Here is a 22,521-nt window from a genome sequence, read left to right as displayed (position 1 = left end):
ACTCCAATACTTTGGCCACCTGATGCAAAGAACTGACTCACTGGAAAAGACCCTGATGCTGGGAAAGATTGAAGGCAGGAGGAGAAGGGGACAACAGAGGATGTGATGGTTGGATGGCATCACCAACTCAATGGACATGAGTTTGGGTAAACTCTGGAGTTGGTGATGGACAGGGAGGCCTGGCATGCAGCAGTCCATGGGGTCACAAATAGCAGGACACGAACCAAACCGAATATTATCTAAAAACCAGCCAGGCAAAATAAAAACAGCAAATTGTATTTAAATTGATATAAGACCAAGATAAACAAAACATTTAATCATATATCAAACAATGGTGGTGGTGGTTTAGCAGCTGTGTCCTTTTGCGACCCCATAGACTATAACCCGCCAGGCTACTCTGTCCATAGACTTCTCCAGGCAAGAATACTGGAGTGGGTAGCCATTTCCTTCTCCAGGGGATCATCGCAACCTAGGAATCGAACCTGGGTCTCCTGCATTGCAGGCAGATTCTTTACCGACTGAGCTACAAGGAAAATACCTATTAACGTATGTTACATTTGAGCTGGGCTAAACTTTTAAAATACATTAATTTTAGTATTTCTAATGTACTTTTCTGGTTTGAGAGTCAATGTTGAGTTCTTGGATTAATAATCTGATGACTTCACACTTACTATAAAACCTTTTCATTGAGTAAATATGAATTTCAATCTATTTGGTTCTGTGCTCTAATTATTAAGGCAGTAGAGAAGGGTTGGTTAAATAGATAAACGTGCTCAATCACGTCTGACTCTCTGCGTCTCCATGGAGGATCAGAGCGCGCCAGGCTCCTCTGCCCGTGGAATTATCCAGGCAAGAATACTGGAATGGGTTGTTATTTCGTATTCCAGGGGCTCTTCCCGACTCAGGGATGGAACCTGAGTCTCTTGCATCTCCTGCATTGCTAAGTGGATTCTTTGCCACTAGCACCACTTAGGAAGGGTTGGTTGGAATCCAGCAGCTCAAGAGTTGAAACAAAGGGGTGTGTTCTTAACAGGAACTACTGATTTTCCTGATACTGCCTACACAACACATCTCCATTTGTGGCCTTAGGTGATTCACTGATCTCTGATAGGTTCTTTTTCATATGCAAAATGGGTGGAGTCATTTGTAAGAGTGGTGGTTTAGTCACTCTATCCTGTCTGACTTGCTGCCCCATGGACTGTAGCCTCCCTAACTTATTTTTAAAGATAGCTGCTGCTTTGGGTTTACCATAAAGTCAACGTGTTCTACATTTCTAGAAGACTAAATTCAGCTCTGGTCTTAATATTCAATACCAGGACATTAAGTCTAAAGCTATACATAAGTTCTAATTAGTGTATGAGTTTTAATTTCAGCAAGAGTAGAAAGGTTGAGAAAGATTGTAGGAAAAGCATAAAACTCAAGTTTTAGCTCAGACTGAAATTCAGTTACCTGCTAAAGAGAAAAAAAGTAAAAGATTTAAAATAACACACACCAGATGGAAAAACAAAAAGATCAATATAATAAAATCTTAGAATAGCTTCAGGTTCAACAATTAGGCATTAAGTTCAGCCAGCAGCATCTGGCCACGCCTTTGTGGAGAAATGAGACAAATAATTAAGTTCCTACTATTTGAAAAGGAATTTCCTATGTGGGCTCTGGTCCATAAACAGACTAAAATTTTATAACATTAAAATGTGATCAATCTATACTTTTATATTAAAGCCTAAATTCCTATTAAAGGTGGGGGGGGAGCTTTCACTGGAAATGATCGCAGTAATGATTCTCCAGTAACAGGTACTGTGACAATTAACCCAGTGAGTCACTCCTTGGCCCACAGCTGTGAACCTCAGTCGTTTCTCCAGTGGGGGCGACAAACGCCACCTTTCCTTCCTTCCTTTAAGAGAAGGAAAGTGAAAGTGAAGTCACTTAGTCGTGTCCGACTCTTTGCGACCCCATGGACTGTAGCCTACCAGGCTCCTCGGTCCATGGGATTTTCCAGGCAAGAATACTGGAGTGGGTTGCCATTTCCTTCTCCAGGGGATCTTTCTGACCCAGGGATTGAACCCAGGTCTTCTGCATTGTAGGCAGACGCTTAACCGTCTGAGCTGCCAGGAAAGCCCCCGCACATTACTCTATCTCCTCCAGCACCTTACTTTCACCAGTTCCAAGTAGGAAAAAGAAAGAAAGCAGCATGAGAATCGCAGAAAATAATTACTCCTGGTTAGCGGAGGAGCCTGGTAGGTTGCAGTCCACGGGGTCGCTAAGAGTCGCCCATGACTGGGCGACTTCACTTTCACTTTTCACTTTGCTGCATTGGAGAAGGAAATGGCGGCCCACTCCAGTGTTCTTGCCTGGAGAATCCCAGGGACGGTGGAGCCTGATGGGCTGCCGTCTACGGGGTCGCAAAGAGTCGGACACGACTGAAGCGACTTAGCAGCAGCAGCAGCAGAACATATTTCAGTGTTACATCAGTCAGTTGTCCTGATGGTGTTAAATCACTCAATTGTTTAAGATTTAGGTAACATGAAGAATCCTCCTCTGGCCCAGAAGAACCTCTGTTCACCTGTATCTACAGATCCCATCACCACTCTTCTAACTCACCGACCTCACACCCTTTGCACTTCCTCCAATATATCAATTCTGCAGGACCCTCCCCCAACAACCACCCCAACCATTTCCTGTGCCCAGAACACACCTTCCCTAGACTTTCTCATAAATGGACTTCCTCTCATCATTTCAGGTCTCAGCTCAAATTATCACATCTTCAGAAACAATGTTTCTCATCATCCTAGAGAAAATGGAAGTCTGTTAACCCCGCCCCCGCCCCAGCTTTATTTTATGTTATGGCAATTACTTGCTAAGAAGTTCAGCCATTTTAAGTCAACCACCTGGACTATCACAATTTTAAATTAACAGACATGTAGCAGCCACTTCACTCAGTCAAAGGACTTCAAAAGTCCTCAACCTTTAACATAAATAATACAAATTCTGAACATTAAGAGATTCTCCCTGATAGGTTACTTCACGTCACCAGTCCCCACTCCACCCTCCACACTTACAATGTTCTATAGAAACAGACACAAAATCCAGATGGACAGCAGGGGCCATACACATAGAACCCAGCAGCTGGGTTAAAGGATGGAATCCTAGTCTGGATGGTCTTGTTACAGGCGCCTGTTCTCCACAACTCAGGGAATAGAAAGGTACCTCATTCAGGCAGCATTACTTAAAAAAGCTCCTCCTGATCCTCAGCGACGTGACTAGTAAGGAAATAACTACTGTACATCCATTTGGAACTCTGAATCTTGTTTAAGTGCAGTACAGCAGAGGCACCGACACTAACAAAATTTCTAAAGCTATTTTGTGTGTGCATGCTCCGTGATGTCTGACTCTGCTACCCTATGGATTGCCGCCCACCCAGGTCCTCTGTCCATGAGATTTTCCAGGCAAGAATACTGGAGGGGCTTGTCACTTCATTCTCCAAACCCGCATCTCTTGCACCGGCAGGTGGGTTCTCTACCACTGCATCACCTGGGAATATCTACCACTGTATTATTTCAAGGTTCGTTTTCTCTTTTTTGCAGGGGGAGGGTCTGGGTAACTGAACATTTATGCCTAGCTTTGCTTTCATTCATCAGTATTCTAGATGAATGAATAATAAATTCATTCATTATGAATAAGGAATAATTATTCATTATAATGAATAAATTAAATAAATAAATACCAAAATAAATTCTACGGCCATAGATTACATTTTTATAAAAGTCAATGGTCCCAAGAGACAGTTTTTCTTCCAACTTTCTTTCCTATACCTTGTTTTCAAACACAACTAGGGCTGAGTTTAAAGTATAGTACAACTTGTTTTTCTACTCTCTGATGGACCTCAAAAGAGAAATGTAGGCAGAACACTTGCAATATCTGATTAAGGAAACAGAAAATTGAAAAGAATCTGTACGAAGAGCAGAAGAGAGAAGCACGGGTGGCAGGCTTTCAAAAATGAAGTGGAAACGCTTAAGAAGTATTTTTAGGGTTGCTGCTTCCACATAAGACCTCCAAGCATAGGGGACACTAAGGAGAGGAAGAAAATCTGTACACACAGACTAGGACTGAACTAGTGCAACAGTACCGGCAACTTCCTACGTGACACAATCACTTCTAAGCACCTCTACTACCTAAAATAATAAGATGGTAGTCTTGTTTTGGACAGAATCTAACAGACTGTCCCATGAAAAATATTCCTTTCTCATCAAAGATACATCCATAACCTCTAATAGAACAGACATCTGAAAGAAGTGGTGGTCATAAGGTAACTTTAATTATCATTATCTTTTTTGAACTGAAAGCAAATTTTTTTTTAAGTGAAGAAAAGAAAAAGAGGGAGAAAATTTATGGAAAATTTTTGAACAGAAGAAAGGTGCCAAGATGCAGAGGAAGATAAACATGGGGACATAAGGAACAAAGGGCCTGTTGGAGAGACCAAGAATTGGTGGACAGCCTGAATCACTTTTGTCTTCACATCAAGGATGAAGAGGGGAGAGCTGGTACTGCACGCACTGGAATCTGGGGAGCAGAGTCAAGTGTGAGCTCTGAGGAGGTCCACACTCCCCTAGGTCAGGCACCCCTTCCCTGCTGCAGCCCCAAATCCCAGGGAATCCCCAGCCAAGGTTCTGATGGTCTTGGTGGGAGAGGGAAGAGGGGACAGAGGTACCCACCAAGTCATAAGAGTAAAGTGTGTAAAAAGTAATTTTAATTAACTAGTCATCATGTAAATATTTTAATAAAGTTCATAGAGCAAGTGAAGGGTGAAACAAGAGGGTGGCCTAAAGACGAGGTGACAGTAACAGAACATCCCCAGAATCTAAAAGGACAAGGGAACATGTATATTAAACTATCCTGTTGAGGACAGAAAAGGGTACGAGAAGAGACACGGAGCTTCGACACCGTGTCAAGCTCCAATTTTATCTAGAAGTCAACTGGCTTGACATAGTTCCAACTGGTGTGAAGACAGACACCTTCCTAAGGTGCACTCGTTTGAAAGCAATGTGGCTGCATCTGGAAAACAGAGAAACCTAAGAGCAGACCAGCTTCAGTTTTACCCAACATGTACTACTAACTTTCATCATACCTTGACCTGTGGTTCAAAATCCAGAGATACAAAAGATATACATACAGTGAAAACACCATTCCCTCTCCTGTTTTCCAGTCAAGTTCGTTCCTGAGAATGTGTCCAAAGATGCACAGACTACAAGCAAAAGCACATTTTCACATGGGCATATTTTGATATGGACGTTTATAACGTTTTTTGGAAAGCAGTCTTTGTTCTAACTAAACTCACTAGCATCACACATATCCATAGATTTCAACTTTTCCACGAGGCTGACTTCAAGACTTTTTTGGGGCGGGAGGGCAAGCAGTATGGCTTGTGGGATCTTAGTCCCTCAACCAAGATTGACCCTGGGGCCCTTGGCAGTGCAAGGGCGGAGTCCTACCCACTGGACCACGAGGGAACTCCCAAAGACATTTTAAGTATCAAGAGAAGTAGGCTTCCCTTCCCTGATGTCTCAGACTAAAGAATCTGTCTGCAATGCAGGAGACCAGGGTTCGATCGCAGGGCCAGGAAGATCTCCTGAAGAAAGGCATGGCTACCCACTCCAGTGTTTTTGCCTGGAGAAGTCTATGGACAGAGGAGCCTGGTGGGCTACAGTCCAAGGAGTTCCAAAGAGTTGGACACGACTGAGCCGCCAACATTTTCACTTCACTTTCATCAAGAGAAGTGGTAGAGTGAAAGTGCTGGATTATGAAGTCTGGGTTCTCGCCTCAATTCTGTGCAAGTTTGGGAAAGTCCCACCATTTCTTCAGCACTCTCCCTTATCTCTGTGGCCACCTCTTGAGTCCAGGCTACCTTCAGCTCCTGCCTGGACCTGCCAAGCCCCTCCACATGCTCCAAAACAACCCACCCTCCTGCCTCCTCCAGGCCATTCTGCTCAGGGCTACAGCTGACATAACTTTAAGTGCAAATCTTGTTTTTATGTGAATACTGAACTCTCGTGCAATCTTTTCACCATTTCGGTGAAACCAGGCACAGAGCACATCCACAGCATCCAGAGTGAGGCTGGCAGTCTTCAGAGCTCACTTCCTGAGCTGGATTCCTTCACTCCACACATGAAAAGACTGGAGCCCAAGAGACTAAGTAGGTGGGCCACATCCTCAATGCCATGTGGTCCCCAGAATGCCACAATTATGTGGAATTCTAAAGGTCATCCACCCATGATGAGTATTTACCAAAGGTCAGGCACTGTGCTAGCTTTCAAGAACTTCGGTGAAGAGGTGAAACCTCTGACTTCTTAACGCTTATATTTCTAGATACAGTTCTAGAAAAGCAGCACATACCTGAGATGCTGTTCTCTCACTTCACTGGAATCCCTGTCAAAATGTCTCCTCTTCTAACCACTGTCGAGAACACCATCCCTCACTTCACTCCACCTGCTCCATTTCTCTACACAGCACAGATCACCATCAGAATATGATATATTTGTGGTTCATCTGTTTGCCCACTATCTGGAAGCTTCCTGAGTGTATCTACCTTGCTCACTGCTATCTACCCCGTGCCTAGAACAGTGTCAGGCACAGAGTAGGCACTCAATAAATATTTGCTGGAAAAAAACAGGTGTGACAAGAAGAGACTGAGATGGGCAAGTAGCCACTTTGGGAAGGGTGATCAGAAAAGGGCTGTAAGACAAGGTGACATTTAAGCTGCAGCCTGAAGAACAGTAAGGAGAAGAGTCAGGACAGCCTGAAGAACAGTAAGGAGAAGAGTCAGGACAGATCAGTGTATGGAGAAGGAACAGTGAGTGTCAAGGCCCTGGGGCATGAGAGATCCCAGTGTGAAAGGGCAACTTTGCCTTGCACAGTGAGGGAGGGGAAAGCAGTAGACAAAGCTGGAGAAGCAGGCAGGACCCTGAAGGCTATGCTAAGGAGTCAATAATTTATCCTATATGAAATGCCATCATTAAGAACTAAGCAAGGAGTTACATGATATGGTTGTGTTTTTCATAAAGCACTGTACCTCCTGTGAGCAGAAGAGTGTACAGAAGACAAAAATGAAGCAGAAGGACCAATCAGGACACTCAAGCAGTTTTCCAATTGAGAAATGATAGTAATTTAGTGGTGAAATATAGACAAAGAGAAGTGAAGATACTTAAGATATGTGTAAGGTAGAATTGTTAAGACGTGCTGATGGGCTGGACAGAGACAGGGAAGATATAAGATGATTTCCAAGTTTCTGACTTGTGCAATTGGGTGTATCAGGATCTACTAACTGAAATGAAAAAGGGTTGAGGGGGAAAAGCCAGAACTTTGTTTTGTACCAATGAAGCTTGAGTCATAGGTTTCTGATCTCCAGGTGGAACTCAGAGGACAGGTCTGGGCTGCAGCTACATGCTCAGGAGTCATCAGCATAAAGATGATATTTAAAGCCATGAGAGTAAGTGAAATGACCAAGGGAAAGGAGTACAAATAAAGAGAAGTGAGGCACAAAACTGAGCCTGGAGGCATTCCAGCACTTAGAGGTCACGCAGAGCACGGAGGCAGTAAAGGAGAAGGAGAAGGACTTGTCTAATGAGACAGAAAGAAAACAACTGGATTCCATCACAGAAGACCTGGGGGCTCTTAGCAAGAATGGTTTCGGTGAAGTAGTGAGGAACGGAGCCAGTACCGAGTGGTTCAAAGACTGAATGGAAGAGAAAAAAGGTAGAAGAAAGAATAGACAACTCTTTTGAAAGGTTTAACTGTGAAGGGGAGAGAAAAATGGGCCACTAGAAATCAAGAGAGGTGAATTTAACAAGGGACAATTTCTTTCTACAGATGGGGTGCACCAGAGCTTGTTCCATTATACCCAACTGGAGGGAAATGAGAGGAGAGTGGCCCAGCTGCCAAAACAAAAACCTCTGGATGAGGAGGAGGGCAATTGAGGGTGTCCCTCTAGACAGATTCTTATTTTCTCAGGCAAGCACCAAACAAAGCCATCAGCTGAGAGAACAGAAGTCTGTAAGGTTTGAGGGAAAGGTGTGAAGTACTCTTCTTAGAACCTGAGAAAGCAAACTTAAAAGCTGGGCTTCCTGACAGTGATGAACCCCATTTCAGACCGTGGTTATGTCAACATGGAATTTCAGTTAAGACTTCCCGTCAATACTTCCTTCAATCAATGTTGTTATTCGAATTTATACCAAGACCTAGGTTTGTAACACCATCTTCGGAAATCACTGATCTAATGTAAGTAAATGTCCCCTCTCCCACCAAAACAGAGTATTACAGACTCTCTACACATTCCCAGGATTTCAATCAATCATCAGATCATCAGCATCTTTAAAAAAAAGAGATCAGACAACAAACCAAATGAAAAAAAAATTACATAATCAGAGGAAATGTGACCACAGACTATCTTACATATTTCTAGATTGAAATGCATACTGATACTTGATATGCTTTAAAATAACTGAAGAGGGTAAGAGAAGGTGGGTAATGGTATAGATGAAATGAGACTGGCCATGTGTTAGTGACTGTTGATATTGGGGTAATCAGTATACATGGATTCCCTATACTAGTCTCTCTACTCTGAAATGTATTGGAAAATCTCCATTTAAAAAAGTAAAAAAGTAATCAAAGAAATCCAGAACACTAAAACATAACCAATATTTTATGTTTCCAATATAAATTAATATTCCCCAATATTTCATAATTTTTTTCATTTCCAAAATTCTAGTTTGCTTCCTTAACAACTAACTCATCAGGAAAGGAAGCCCTTATCCTTCCAAACAAAATTCACTTTATTTCAAAAATAACCCTCTCTCTTGTCTGTTTTGTAGGATCAAGCCTGCCCCATTGACCATGTGTCTTACTGCGTGAGGCCTGCCCAGGTCCCCCAGTGCAGTCTGAGACAAGGGGGCACTACTGCCCAACCCAGGGGTTCGGATGCAGGCTGGCTGGCTTCCACACTAAGCTCTGCCTCTATCACTATTAAAGGTAACATGTGAGGCTCAAAAATGAAGACAAAGGGGAAAAAGTAAAATAAAAGTGATCAACTTTTCCTTCCTTCCTCAACAAATGTCTGACCTCCAGAGCTCTTGGAACCTCCACAACAAACAAGCTGACCTTCACTAACTTCTCTTTTAGCAAAAAAAGTAAAGGACTGGTTCGTGTCCAGTGGTTAAGACTACGTGCTTCCAGTGCAGGGGGTCAGGGCTGATCCCTGGTCAGGAGGAGCGGGAGGCAGAGGAGGAAAAGGGAGAAAAGGAAGTAGGGAGGAAGAGAAGGACTGAGACCAGAGTATCTGCTGGGAATGGAGTGGACAGTCCTCTGTGCTTCCCAGAGGCCCTGCTGCCTTGGTCAGATTAATTTATACCAGAAGTAGCTTTTAAAGACACTTAACCACTGTGGCGAATGTGGGTAGCAAATGAATGCTACTGAGGAGAAATCAGCACTGATTAATTCCCCTCCTGAGACAAAAGGTAGATCATATTTCTCTGATTCTACTACACAACTCTCCTCCATCCCTTCCCACATCTCTTTTCCCTACCAACCCCTTCTCAAACCAAACTTGTGGCAGATAAAATGAACTGGACACCATATGACTGGAAAGAGCCAAAATTTTAAGGATACCACTGCTCCGGTTAGTTCCACCTTGCCAATCGGAGGGTTACCTGACTGGTTTCACTGACAGAACTGGTTGCCCAGGAGGGTGGATGTTATCTCTGAGAGCCACAAAGACCATCTTCTCTTTGCAGCAGCTATTCTAAACATTTCTTAGTTTATGAATACGTATCTGTTTCAGCGGTTTCCAAATCTGGAATTTTACAGGAATTTCTAGAAGAGTTCTTCTAAGATTTGGTTGGGGCCCATAAACCTGTATTTTTCAAAAAGTCATCAGGCAGTTGCACTTACTCAGGCTTAGAAACAAATGATGTATTATGAGCTGAGGTACAAACATAACTCATATTCAAAAGAGTAACCTACCTCTAAAAGCTTTAATCATTCTGAACATAACCAAAATATTTTCTCTAAATAAAACTACAATTCTAGATAATATGCAAAGTAAAATCAAATTGTTAATTCAGAAAAAAAAACAATAAAAAGCTAACAAATTACAAGGAAGGACTAAAGTACAGTCTTCTAAGATTGGTCTTGCTGACATATTGGACTGGATGATTCTTAGTTGATAGAGGCTATGCATTGTTGCCTAGTCCTATCAACCGAATATAATTTCAGTGAAAATCTTACTGTAACAACAGAATGAGTGATTTTGCTGAAATGAAGGCCAGCTCTCTGATTTCTATCCACTAGATGCCAGTAGCATCCCCCCAAGTTGTAACAATCGAAAATGCCTCTAGACACTGTCAAACGTCCACTGCAGGGCAAAAATCACCCCAGTCCAGGACTACTGGATTAAAGGAACCAGGTTAAAAATTAGAAGGAAAAAAAAAAAAACGGCTAAAATAGATTGGAGTGAAGGTACAGCAAATAAATTGTCTTCAGAATATAAAGCAGTAGCCCAAGGTGCACTCTTACTGGCTATTTTTATTAAAAACAAAACTAAAGGAAATGGACTTAAGTTTCACAAGGGAGCATCGAAGAGTACTCAAAAGGAAAAACCTCTTAACTCCTAAATTTCATTACAGCCAGGAAGTCTGGAGACCCTTTCCTGGAGATAATTAGAATGAAAAGGCTGTGATATGACTCAGAAGCTTTGGGACTAGAGCGTAGGTCTGAGAGAGCTGCGGAGGGCCCATTTTAGCCTGAGAACCTCTCCCGCCCTGGAGCCTGAAAGACTCCTTCAGAAGGAAAGCACTTGACTCACAGTTAAAGTCTCCCTCTGGACTCAGGTCCGTGTGATGTGACCAGTTTCTGAACGCACACACAGCAAGCCAACAAGGCTAGCAGGTTTATGGCCCTTCCCTGCTGCTTGTGCTTCTTAAGGCCAAGGTGAGGCTGTGAACCAGTCTTCTCTTTTGCGCCCAGGGTCAGTCCTAGCATTGTTCTAGTGCAGAGGCTGCCAGTCCAAAGTGGAGCTGTGACCAGGAATGGTATTCTACGCAGATCAGCACATCTATAGTATCTATCTCAGTAAAAGTAAAGGCAAATACAACAAATCTGAGAAAAGAGAAAAAAACAAGTCAAGCCACAAACTACTGTAAATCAGTAGTTCCCCAAAATGTGATCCATTGATTTCTGTGGGTCCTGCAAGAACTTACAAAGGTCCGAAAAGTATAAAATACTTTAATAATGATATTAAAAGATTTTTTACCATTTTTACTGTGTGAATGGCTATTTTATATTTTAACCTTTTGCTCTTCATCCATAACAATGGATCTCAAAATTCATATTTTTAAATTATTTGCTCTCATAGCATAAAAGCAATGGTGAATAAAATGGCACAAATCAAGGGAGTGGTGATTTAGGCCATACATATACAGTGGAAGTTACTGGTTTTATTACATCTTGATCCCTGAATCCACATCTTTCTAATATTCTGTGTCGTCTCAAGGAAAAGCACTTACACAGTTCTGAGCTGAACTGGCTGTCTTTTTTCTTTTCTAAACTGGCTTCATTCACTATATTTTTTTCATATAAACCTATGCGATGGCTACAGCTGGAGCCTGGGTCCTTTGCACGGAAACTGTGGGGTGGGTCTTTACAAGAAGGTCAGTGAATTCCTGATATGGAGGCTCAAAGACTCAGTGAACACTGACTCTTTCCAGAGATCAGGGATGAGATAACTGTAGGTCTTGGAAATGGCATGAAAAGTGGCCTTGGCAAAGTTGCTCAGGATGGCAGTGATGGCAGCAGGATGGAGATGCAGCGATGGTCAATTCCAGCCATCATCAGTAGCTTCTTGGGCACAGGGACTGAGATGGTGCCAGTGTTCCTGAAGACAAGGATGAGGCAAACCAGCACAGAGCCACAGTGGTGAGTCACCTTGCAAGGGACAGCATGAGGCTTGCAGACCTTGTTCCCCCAGTAACCTCACTGAACAGGGATGACAGAGAGAGTTTGGCCAGAAGTAATGCCCAACAGATGGCAGTGGCTACCTCCTAAGAGCACTTAACACCCATACACCATTCCTACTTTAACATCATTTCTACTTGAACTGATGGACAAACTATGGTTTTCAGACTTGAGTATCTGGCAGACATTCTCTTAAAAATTAACCAAGTGAGTTTGGTACCAGCAGCACTGATAACAATCATAAACTTCAGTGAACTGGCGGTAATTTCAAAGCAAAAATCAAAATTTTGGAATACTTGAGCTTGACAGCTTTACAATACTTAGCATTTTTTCTTATGAGACTGAATATGAGATTAACAAATACAACTTTTGCTAATGTATAATGAAATGTGTCATAATTTGAAAGCTGTACCTAACATACTGATTCAATACTTTCCAAATGACCAATGAATGATGTTTAAAAACAAATTATATACTAGTAATAATTCATTCAAAGTATAAGACAGATAGGTGCTTCCTCCATGGCTCAAGTGGTAAAGAATCTGCCTGCAATGCAGGAGACATAGGTTCGATCCCTAGGTCTGGGAAGATCTCCTGGAGAAGAAAATGGATAAAATTTGTAAGATCAGTAATCCAGTATAGTCAAAGCTATGGTTTTTCCAGTAGTCATGTACGAGTGTGAGAGATGGACCAAAAAGAAGGCTGAGCATCAAAGAACTGATGCTTTCGAACTGTGTCATTGAAGAAGATTCTTGGGAGTCCCTTGGACTGCAAGATTAAACCAATCAATTCTAAAAGAAAGCAACCCTGAATATTCATTGCAAGGACTGATGGTGAAGCTTCAATATTTTGGCCACCTGATGTAAAGAGCCGACTCATTGGAAAAAACCCTGATGCTGGGAAAGATTGAAAGCAGGAAGAGAAGGGGACGACAGAGGACAAGATGTTTGGATGGCATCACCAACTCAATGGACATGGTTTGATCAAACTCTGGGAGATGGAAAAGGACAGGAAGCCTGGCATGCTGCAGTCCATGGAGCTGCAGAGTTGGGCATGACTGAGCGACTCAACAGCAACCAACTCAAACTGATTGATTAAATCTTCACCAATATTCTTCTGTATGTTAGGAACTAAGAACTAACAGTTCCTTAAAGCACTCCCTGTATGTATTAATTCATTACAGTCCTCTGAGATGCCACACACAGTTAGGTAAAGAAGATATAGAAACAAACTGGAAATGAAACCTGACTTCCAAGTGTACACAGTGGAACAGGGGTGCCTGAACGGTAAACGGGCTCTCAGAACACAATCTAGAATGTGCAGCAACAGAAGTACAAACCAGGTGGAACAGGGGCATCACTGTAGGAGACAGCTGGGCTTAATGGAAAAGGTGGCCACTGAGCAGAGTCCTATGGGCTGAAGAGGTTGTAGGAAAAAAATAAAAGAGAAAAGAGCACAATAAACTGCAGGATTTTAAACAAGAAAGGACATCATTAGGTTTTTGTGTTTTATAAAGAAATCTGACAACACTTAGTGAGGGGGCCAAGAGAGAAACAGGGCAAGTGAGATGGGGAGGAGCATGAGCCAGTGGGGATAGAGAGAAAAAAGCAAAAGTGATGTTTTGGAGGGAGAACTGGTAAGATTTGGTGACCTAGGACAGCAGTCAGATAGAAAAACACAGGCTGTGCAGACAACAGAAGGCCTCTATAACAAACACATATACATGCTTGTTTTAAACAACTCAGAAATGTAAAAATCCATTCTTGGCTCACAGGCCTCCGGTTAGATGTTGACCTCTGACCTGAGAGATAAGCAACAAAGGAGAGGAAGAGCCTGCTGAGGTGACACCCATGTTTCTGGCTTAACCTAGTAGACAGGCGGAGGTGCCACTCACAAGAACTGTGGATATAAAATGAAACGCTCAATGGTTTCTGAGTGGTGGTAGTGGAGAGCGTGGAGGAAGAGTAAGTTAGTTTCAGGCGGCCCAGGTGGAACTGTTAAGTAGAGTGCCACACATATAAACATGGAGCTCAGAATAGAGGTCTGGGTGGAGAGAAAGATTTGGAAATCATCAATATACTAAACAGCTAAAACCGTGTAAATGGCTGACAGCCAAGGTAAGAGTGTCAAGTGAAAAGAAAGTTGGCTACAATCATGGGAAACACTAGGGGTTGGGGAGGAAACAAAAGGAGTCTGTGAAGAAAACTCAAAGAAAAGACAGAACAGCAGGTATATTTTAAGATGCTAAAGGACAGCAGCAAACTAAGTTGTGGACCTTCACTTAATGCCCAGGAAAGATGCCAAACCATAGATGTTTCAGAAAAGCAGCGAGGGCTGCCTAAGGGCGCACAATTCCCATGATTCTGGCAAACAAACATTTGCTGTAATTTCCAAGAGGCTACTTGTTATAAGGTCTCTTCCCCAAAACAAATTTGCTCCTAGCCTAGCCATGCTACCATTTCCTACCTGGTACCAACCCATTCTTCATGGAAACCACATACAGGAAGGAGCCAAATGCTTTTGAGGAGCGTAAACTCCTCACTGCTCAAGTCTGGCTTCCTGAATGTAGCCCCACCAGTTGTAACATCCCTGGCAATTCTTTGTCACTTACATGCTTCTATCCTGGGAAGGGAAGTAACTGATCTGACTGGCAGATGTGGGGAAAATAAATGGTACAGTTGTGTCTTTCTTCCTCTTAAGAGTGACCTGGATGGGAGTTGCGTTGGCTGGAAGCTTTGTCTACTACCCATGCCTTCTCTAATCCAGCAGTACTGTGGATTCCGCCTAATTCTGGAACTTAACAAGCTGATTTGGCTCTAATACTCAACTGCTTCCTTTACCTTGCCTTCATCAATAATAAAGGTGATATTATAGTCCCTATTTACTAATCCTTTAATTTCTATCCAATCTATTCAAAACTTGGGTGGGAGAGAAAGGTGCTATTTATTGCTCTCCCCTCCCTTCTAGATCCTAACATCAACTTTAAGTAACTTTAGATAAATGCAATCTAATTAATCTAATTTAATGTAATCTTAGTAAAATAAGGGCTTTCCAGGTGGCAAAGTGATAAAGAATCTGCTTGCAATGCAGGAGACCTGCATTGGGTCAGGAAGATCCCCTGGAGAAGGGAATGGCAACCCACTCTTAGTATCCTTGCCTGGAGAATCCGATGGACAGAGAAGCCTGGTGGGCTATGTCCAGAGGATTGCAAAGAGTCAGACACGACTGAGCGACTAACACATGCACAGTAAAATAATTTAAGATTTTTAAATGGTTTTGTTAATTCCCCTTCCTTTTACATGGAAGCTTCTTTACCATTTTGATGGTGTGTTGCACGTCTCATGTTATAATATGAAACAGGTGAGACACTACCACCACTAAAGACATAATTACAGTTGAAACTAATCCCAAACATTCCATCCACTTTCAGGCTTTGGAACAAATTTCCAAGAACTCTTAATATCATCAAACACAGTCAAGGAAACCATAGCATAATTCTATTCTTAAGAAAAACACATCTCCAAATACTCTCCAAGTACTTACATAGAATTCATAAATATTTATCCCAGGTCATTTTAAAAATACCTGAAAAGATAAATTACTTGAATAAATGAATCGAGTGTTTCATGCAAAATAACCTCCCACTATCATACACCACACTGTGCCGTTTTTAGTCTGAGGACAGGAAAATACACACTCTGTAGAAAAAGGAAACGTGAACAAAATGGGCTAACCATTTTTAAAGACTGCTTCCTATCTGGGTTCCGCCTGTTCATGAGACCTGATCACAAAAATACAACAGCCCTGAAGCAATACCTCAAGTGATTAGTGCTACAATGGGCTTCATCAGTCACTGCAGACACTGTCCAGAGATCTAGGCCCATCTCTTCTACTGTTTCCAATATCCACTCTACATTCAGGATAAGGTTATAGAGACTGTGTTAGAAGAACCATACTGAACGAGTCAGGGTCAACACCACGTGGTAGGTGGCTACAGACCAGGGCAGGCCAGGAAGAAATGGACCTGCAATGGGATGGCAGGTAGAAGAGTTAGAGTAGGGTGCCACTCAATCTGTAAACTACCTGACTGGTACTCAGTCTTGTCTCTTTACAGCGTGAAGCACCCAGCACAGAGCTTTACATAGTAAAAGTAAGTGGCTATACTTGGAGATTTTACATCTTCTGGATTATGTGCTGATTGCCTCGAACAGACTTAGGGGGAAGCCTAAGCGGACACTTAACCATTTAGTTCTGCCCAAATGAAAGCACTGAATGCCCTGCGTGGCTTTATTTATTGGAGCTCACACATTGAATGGTACATGTCTAATCAGTTGTTGGGTGCCAAGAGTGTTCTTTGTTTAACAGCACTCTAGCCAAGATGCTGACACTGGGCATATTCTCAAACTCTCAACTGTCTCCTAGAGCTGCTCAGATCTGATTTAATACTGTCAACGAAGACTCACAGCACGAGAGGGGCTGGCTCAAGATGCTCCATGAAAAGCAGCCACTCATGGAAATGTTAATTTGTGGAAGGAGGCACCAAATATTTTCTGTTATTTTAAATCCTGGCAGCAGTAAGGAGAACCAGCCCAACATTTTAAGCAAACTAATTTTATACCCTTTTCAGCTTACAGAATCGATAAATTACAGCTCTACTTTTCATTATCTGGGAAATGACAAAAATGGAGAAGAGAAGAAAAGAGACTCAGTGCAGTAAATTGGAAGATCCTTTAAAACAGAGCCTATGTTTTGTTCATTTTCTTTTCCATCAGAGTCTAGCAGCAGTGCTTTGACCACAGCACTCAGTGAGTGAGTGCTGAATCAAATTGTTGTGAAAGCATTCTCAGCTCACCACAGATCCAGCATGTCACGAGTTTACCAACTCTTAACTCTCTCCTAGCAAATGCTTTCAGTTCCACTTACAGCAAACATTTTTTTCCAAGAAATGTATCTTACTTCACAACATAGAAATGAAAAACCTAGAATCTCCTTTGTAAAGGTGCATTTCTTTTAAAAAGGAGCCATATACTATAAATGAGAAACATTTTGTGTTAAAAAGGAAAGGGCAACCTAAGTAAAGCAGTATATCTGTAACTGTGCTGTAAGGAACTCTAAAGAGCAAACATCTGTAACGCTGCCATACAGCTGCATCCATAAACACCTTTTCCTAAAGGACTAGTTAAACTAAAGGTTAAACTAGAAATGCAGGTGCATCTTTTAAATAAACTCCCAGTCCTAGAAGTATGTTTAAGTTATTTATGAATAATTAAAAGGCCTAGGTTCCAAGGGTCACAGAGAACTGAACTCCCATCTTCTCACAGCCAAAGTCGTTCAAGGGGCTGCCAACAATAATATATTCTCTGTGAGGCTTTTCCTGGCAAGCCCATTCCTCAACCCCTGCCCTGTGTTGCCATGGCATTTTCTTTTCATACCTCTATTATCGTTTACCTCAGCATATAATCAACCTTTAACTTCCTTTTCATTACAAATCAGTTCCTGATTAGACTGTGAGCCCTTTGTGGACAGGAACTGGGTCAGAGTCACTTTGCTATCCCCAGAATCTACTAAATAGTAAAGCAGTTAGTTAATAAAACTTCTGTTGAAAGAATGAAATCAAAACTTCTGAGACTATTGTTTTACATATTTAAGGCTGCTCACTGAAAGGAAGTCCTCAAGTAACCCAAGGTACTGAAAAAACTGTTTAAGCCTCATACATCCACACATTGTCTGCCTTTATCCTTATGCATTTATACAGTCAGCAACTGTCTCAGGCAGAACAATGTTTGAACTTAGTGGGTGCTCAAATATTAATTGATACAAGGAATACATGTTGAACACTATACATATATATATAGAGAGAAAGCGGGCCAGGGTACTGGGCAAGAGGGAAGAGGGGAGAAAGAGAGAGACACAGAGAGAAGAAAAACATATATCATATACTACAGAATTCCCTAGATCTGTATTTTAAAATATGAACATGTGAAGTAACATATAAACAAAAACTATAGAACTTTCTCATTTTTAAGCAAGACCTGGTGAATCTTAAGAGCTGATTTTCAGAAATGATAAAAGGATCATGACACAGCAAAAAACTGGTCTGACTACGGAATCTCTCATAGAGTAATTGGATAACTTCATTCATAGAGGTGACAAGTTTCTACAACCAAACTGCAAAAGATTTCTCACTTTAACAGCTAGCAGCTGATGTCAACACAGAAGCTGAGTTGTTACTCCTTTTTGGAAGCCAGTAGATTGTTAAACTTATTAGTTTCATAATAAATATAAAAACATGTAAAAATATAATCTTTTACAAACCAGTATTCATCTGATATTAATATAACTTTTAATACAGTAATTACAAAAACAAACATAGAAGCAAAATCTCTAAAGATATCAATATTTACCTGATATGTATATAATAATATTCAAAATAATTATAGTTCATTTGAAGGTGGAGTAGGGAATTCCCTGGCGATCCAGTGGTTAGGACTCAGCCCTTTTACTGATTGAACCTGGCCTGAGGTTCAATCCCTGATTGGGGAAGATTCTGTAATGAAATCTATAAAGGTGGAATATAGTTTTATAAAAGAGAGCTAAACCTCACCCCCCTCTCTGGTAAAAGGTAATCCTGAGGAGTCAAAAAAACAGGTTCTGACATTTGACAGTGAGGCTACACAATCTTTAATCACCACCTGTATAAGAGGTAAAGAGCCTCATTTTTCCCTTAGAGCTTTGCCTCTAACCCATGGAAATGGCGGTGATGAAACAGCAGGCCAAGAGAAGGGGTCCAGCAGTTCAGATGGTGGAGTTCACAAGCACATTCTCTTCCACCTTCAAGTGTCTGGCAGGCTGCAAAGGCAACCAACCACATAACATGGCCTTGGTTTTCAGAAACAAAATGTCATTTAACAAGCCCCAATAAAACAAAATCTCCTAAAAAGTCCTGGCCATCATGGCACCTGGAGGCAAGCACTATGAAGCAAGGGCATTATATGTTGCTGAAAGTGGGGCCCAAGGCACTGGGTACCAGACCCTCCTTAGTCCCCGGAGGAGGTTAAAAAAATACTAGAAGCTTGTAAGGCCCCCATGACTTGGATGTCTCTGAGAACAGTGGCATATCCATATGCCAAGTTGTAAAGGCTACATCCTTGGAGCCTGGAGCTTTCCCAAATACATTTGCTAATGGTACACTGTTGGAGGGGAACCCAGACCCCTCAGTGGTCGACTGGGACCCCCAAGAATGGGAGGTGGCAGCATATGAGTTGAGGAAGAAACAACGTCTGTCCCAGGCATTCCCTGTTAATATCTACTGTGCCAAAAAGTCCAACAACAGCCAGTGTGAATGAGGAACAGAGACGCCTAACTACACCACAACAGAAATCCAAGGCTTTTTAGAAACAGTCACCAAAAGGGAGAGGGAGAAAGGTGCTAATGGTTCATAGGGGTCTCTGAAACTGTTTTCAAGCTTTGTTTACACAGGAAGAGGCCCCTCCAGGCTCACAGAGACAGAAGGAAGAAGCTCAGCCTCCCGTACAAGACGAGCGACAGGCTCTCTGTATTGGCAGCTGTAGCAATCAGGGTCCCTGATAAGTCATTTCGGGACAGCCGAACACAAGTTAAAAGCCTTGGTTCAGGAGCTGTGGGCTCTTCAGGAGACCTCGGTCCCATTCCAAAGGATGAAACTGTCACCTCTTGCAGTGCTCCAGCCCTGACCACAGACTCTGGAATCCCACACCCAGATCTCTTAAAGAGATACAGCTGGCAAGGCCTCTGCCCTAGGGACCCCTGCAGTCCCCTGAGCTCGTCCCTCCACTGAGGGACAATCACCTGTTCACTTCTCTAATTATCCACAGGGACACTCTCATTGACACCAGAGCGCAGGTTACACTCTTCCCCAGAAGTGAGGGGAACCCTGTCAATTACAAGGCATAAGAAGTAGGATGAACCTGAAAGTTGCTCAGTCGTGTCCCACTCTTTGAGATCCATGAACTATACAGTCCATGGAATTCTCTAGGCCAGAATACTAGGGTGGGTAGCCTTTCCATTCTCCAGGGGATCCTCCCAACCCAGGGATCAAACCCAGGTATCCCACATTGCAGGCAGATTTTTTACCAGCTAAGCCACAAAAGAAGCCCAAGAATACTAGAGTGGGTAGCCTATCCTTTCTCTGGTGGATCTTCCTCACCCTGGAATCAAACCAGGGTCTCCTGCACTGCAGGCGGATTCTTTATCAACTGAGCTATCAGGGAAGCCCCAAGAAGTAGGATAGTAGATGTCAAAGATTTATAAATCTTATAAACATAAGATTTATTCTTATGCTGCAGAGAGTGGTGATTTCCTCATAGGTGACATGGTTGGTAACTCTCTTTACTATCTCACTAATGAACATATCCTTTGGATAAGCTACAGGAAGAAAAGAACACTTCCAAACTCTGGAAGAGAGAAAAACAATAATCACATTCACTAAAAACTAAACTATCTTCACTGCTAAACTGTTTCCTTGACGAATAAGTAAGGAAAAATGCTTCTGAAATAGTGGTAATCATTAACATATATAATTCAAAATTTATTCCAGATCCATTAAAAGCATAATTATAACACAGATCTAACATTCCTTTCTTCTTTTATTTAATGGAGTATGACTACTTTCAGTAAAAAAAGTATACATTTATTATAAATGTACAGTGATATTATGGGCTGAATTTTGTTCCCTTAAAATTCAAGTATTGAAGCCCTAACACCCAGGACCTCCGAATGGGACTGTAATAGAGAGACAAAGTCTTTAAAGAGGTTAAGTTAAAATGAGGCCCTTAGGATGGGCCCTAATCCAGCTGAACTGGTTTCTTATTAAAAGAGGAAGCGTGAACACAGAGGCACGAGGGATGAACACAGAGAGACCGTGAGGACACAGTGAGCGGGCACCGTGTGTAAGCCAAGGAGACCTCAGAAGAAACCAAACCTGCTGACATCCTGACCTTGGACTTCCAGCCTCCAGAACTGTGAGAAAATAAATTTCTATTGTTTAAGCCACCCAGTCTGTGTTAGTCTTTGTTACAGCAGCCCTAGCAAATTAATACGCAAAGCAAAAAGATGTTCTCCTGACTTCCCAGGTGGCTCAGTGGTTAAGAACCCATCTGCCAATGCAGGAGACACTGATCCTGGAAGACCCTACATGCTTTAGAGCAACTAAGCCTGTGCCCCACAACTACTGAGCCTGTGCTCTGGAGCCTGGGAGCCACTACTGCTGAGTCCACGTGCCCTAGAACCTGTGCTCTGCAACAAGGGAAGCCACCACGATGAGAAGCCCATGCAGTACAACGAAGAGTAGCCCCTGCCACTGCAACTAGAGGAAAGCCTGCGCAGCAAGAAAGACCCAGTACAGCCATAAATAAGTAAGAAAGACATTCTCCACGTGATCAAGAAGTGTGGCAGAGATGGCTAGCTGCCCACCAGAGACTTACATTTCCCTTCATAAGTGGTGCCAGAAAGCAGCTGACAATCGCAGACTAAATCTTCTGCCTCCCCACCCTACCCATCACCGCTACATCTAGGTTGGATCTCACCAAACCAACGTGTGCACTCTGGACTGAGGTTAAGAAGTGAGTATGCTCTTGTTATCCTCTTTTTTGTCACCCCTTCCCTTTCCCAGTCTCCTGGCTGGGTATCAACCCCCAGGACACCCAGAAGCTGTGTAAGAACCATGGATGAGTCTTCATCAACCTGGGTCTCCCATGATCTCACTAAGCAGTTTCCCCCATTCCCTGTCCAACAACAGGAATGTCCATTTTGGACCATGTTATGCATCTGAGAGGGCTTCCCAGGTGGTGCTAGGCCTGCCAATACAAGAGACTAGGAGACTAGGGTTCAATCCCTCAGTCGGGAAGATCCCCTGAGGAGGGCATATATTCTTGCCCGGAGAATCCCACAGAGAGAGGAGCCTAGCAAGCTACAGTCCATATGGTCATAAAGAATCGGATACAACTGAAGCGACTTAGCAAGCACGCATGCATCTGAGATTTTGGATTTGTCTGTTAAAGCAGCAAGCATTCACCTTAATACAGATGATATTTAAACTTGAAGTTTCATTTTCTTTCTTCAGATTTTAGAACTGAGAGTTAAATATAGGTCAAATTCATGAGAAACTGCTGTTTATGTAAGTCAAAGATGATCAAGTATTGTTAATTTCATATGCTTCAACCTAATATGTTTGGTCTACAAAAAAGTGGATGAGACATGACTGTTCCCCCAGCTCACTAATCAATCACATCAGATCAGATCAGATCAGTTGCTCAGTCGTGTCCGACTCTTTGTGACCCCATGAATCGCAGCACACCAGGCATCCTTGTCCATCACCAACTCCCGGAGTTCACTCATGTCCATCGAGTCAGTGATGCCATCCAGCCATCTCATCCTCTGTCGTCCCCTTCTCCTCTTGCCCCCAATCCCTCCCAGCATGAGAGTCTTTTCCAATGAGTCAACTCTTCACATGAGGTGGCCAAAGTACTGGAGTTTCAGCTTTAG

General features: G+C 42.5%; 1 protein-coding gene and 1 pseudogene across 3 annotated transcripts in view; both read right to left on the bottom strand.

Moving 5' to 3' along the window:
• Positions 1-22,521, bottom strand: part of DIP2B (disco interacting protein 2 homolog B) — a 229,803-nt gene that overhangs the window by 146,012 nt on the left and 61,270 nt on the right. The window lies entirely within an intron of this gene.
• On the bottom strand, positions 5,727-12,571 carry LOC113893128 (annotated as a pseudogene).

Source organism: Bos indicus x Bos taurus, chromosome 5, assembly GCF_003369695.1.
Source record: "Bos indicus x Bos taurus breed Angus x Brahman F1 hybrid chromosome 5, Bos_hybrid_MaternalHap_v2.0, whole genome shotgun sequence".
Lineage (NCBI taxonomy): Eukaryota > Metazoa > Chordata > Mammalia > Artiodactyla > Bovidae > Bos > Bos indicus x Bos taurus.
The sequence above is the reverse complement of the archived record's forward strand: the minus strand, read 5'-3'. Positions and strand labels throughout refer to the sequence as shown.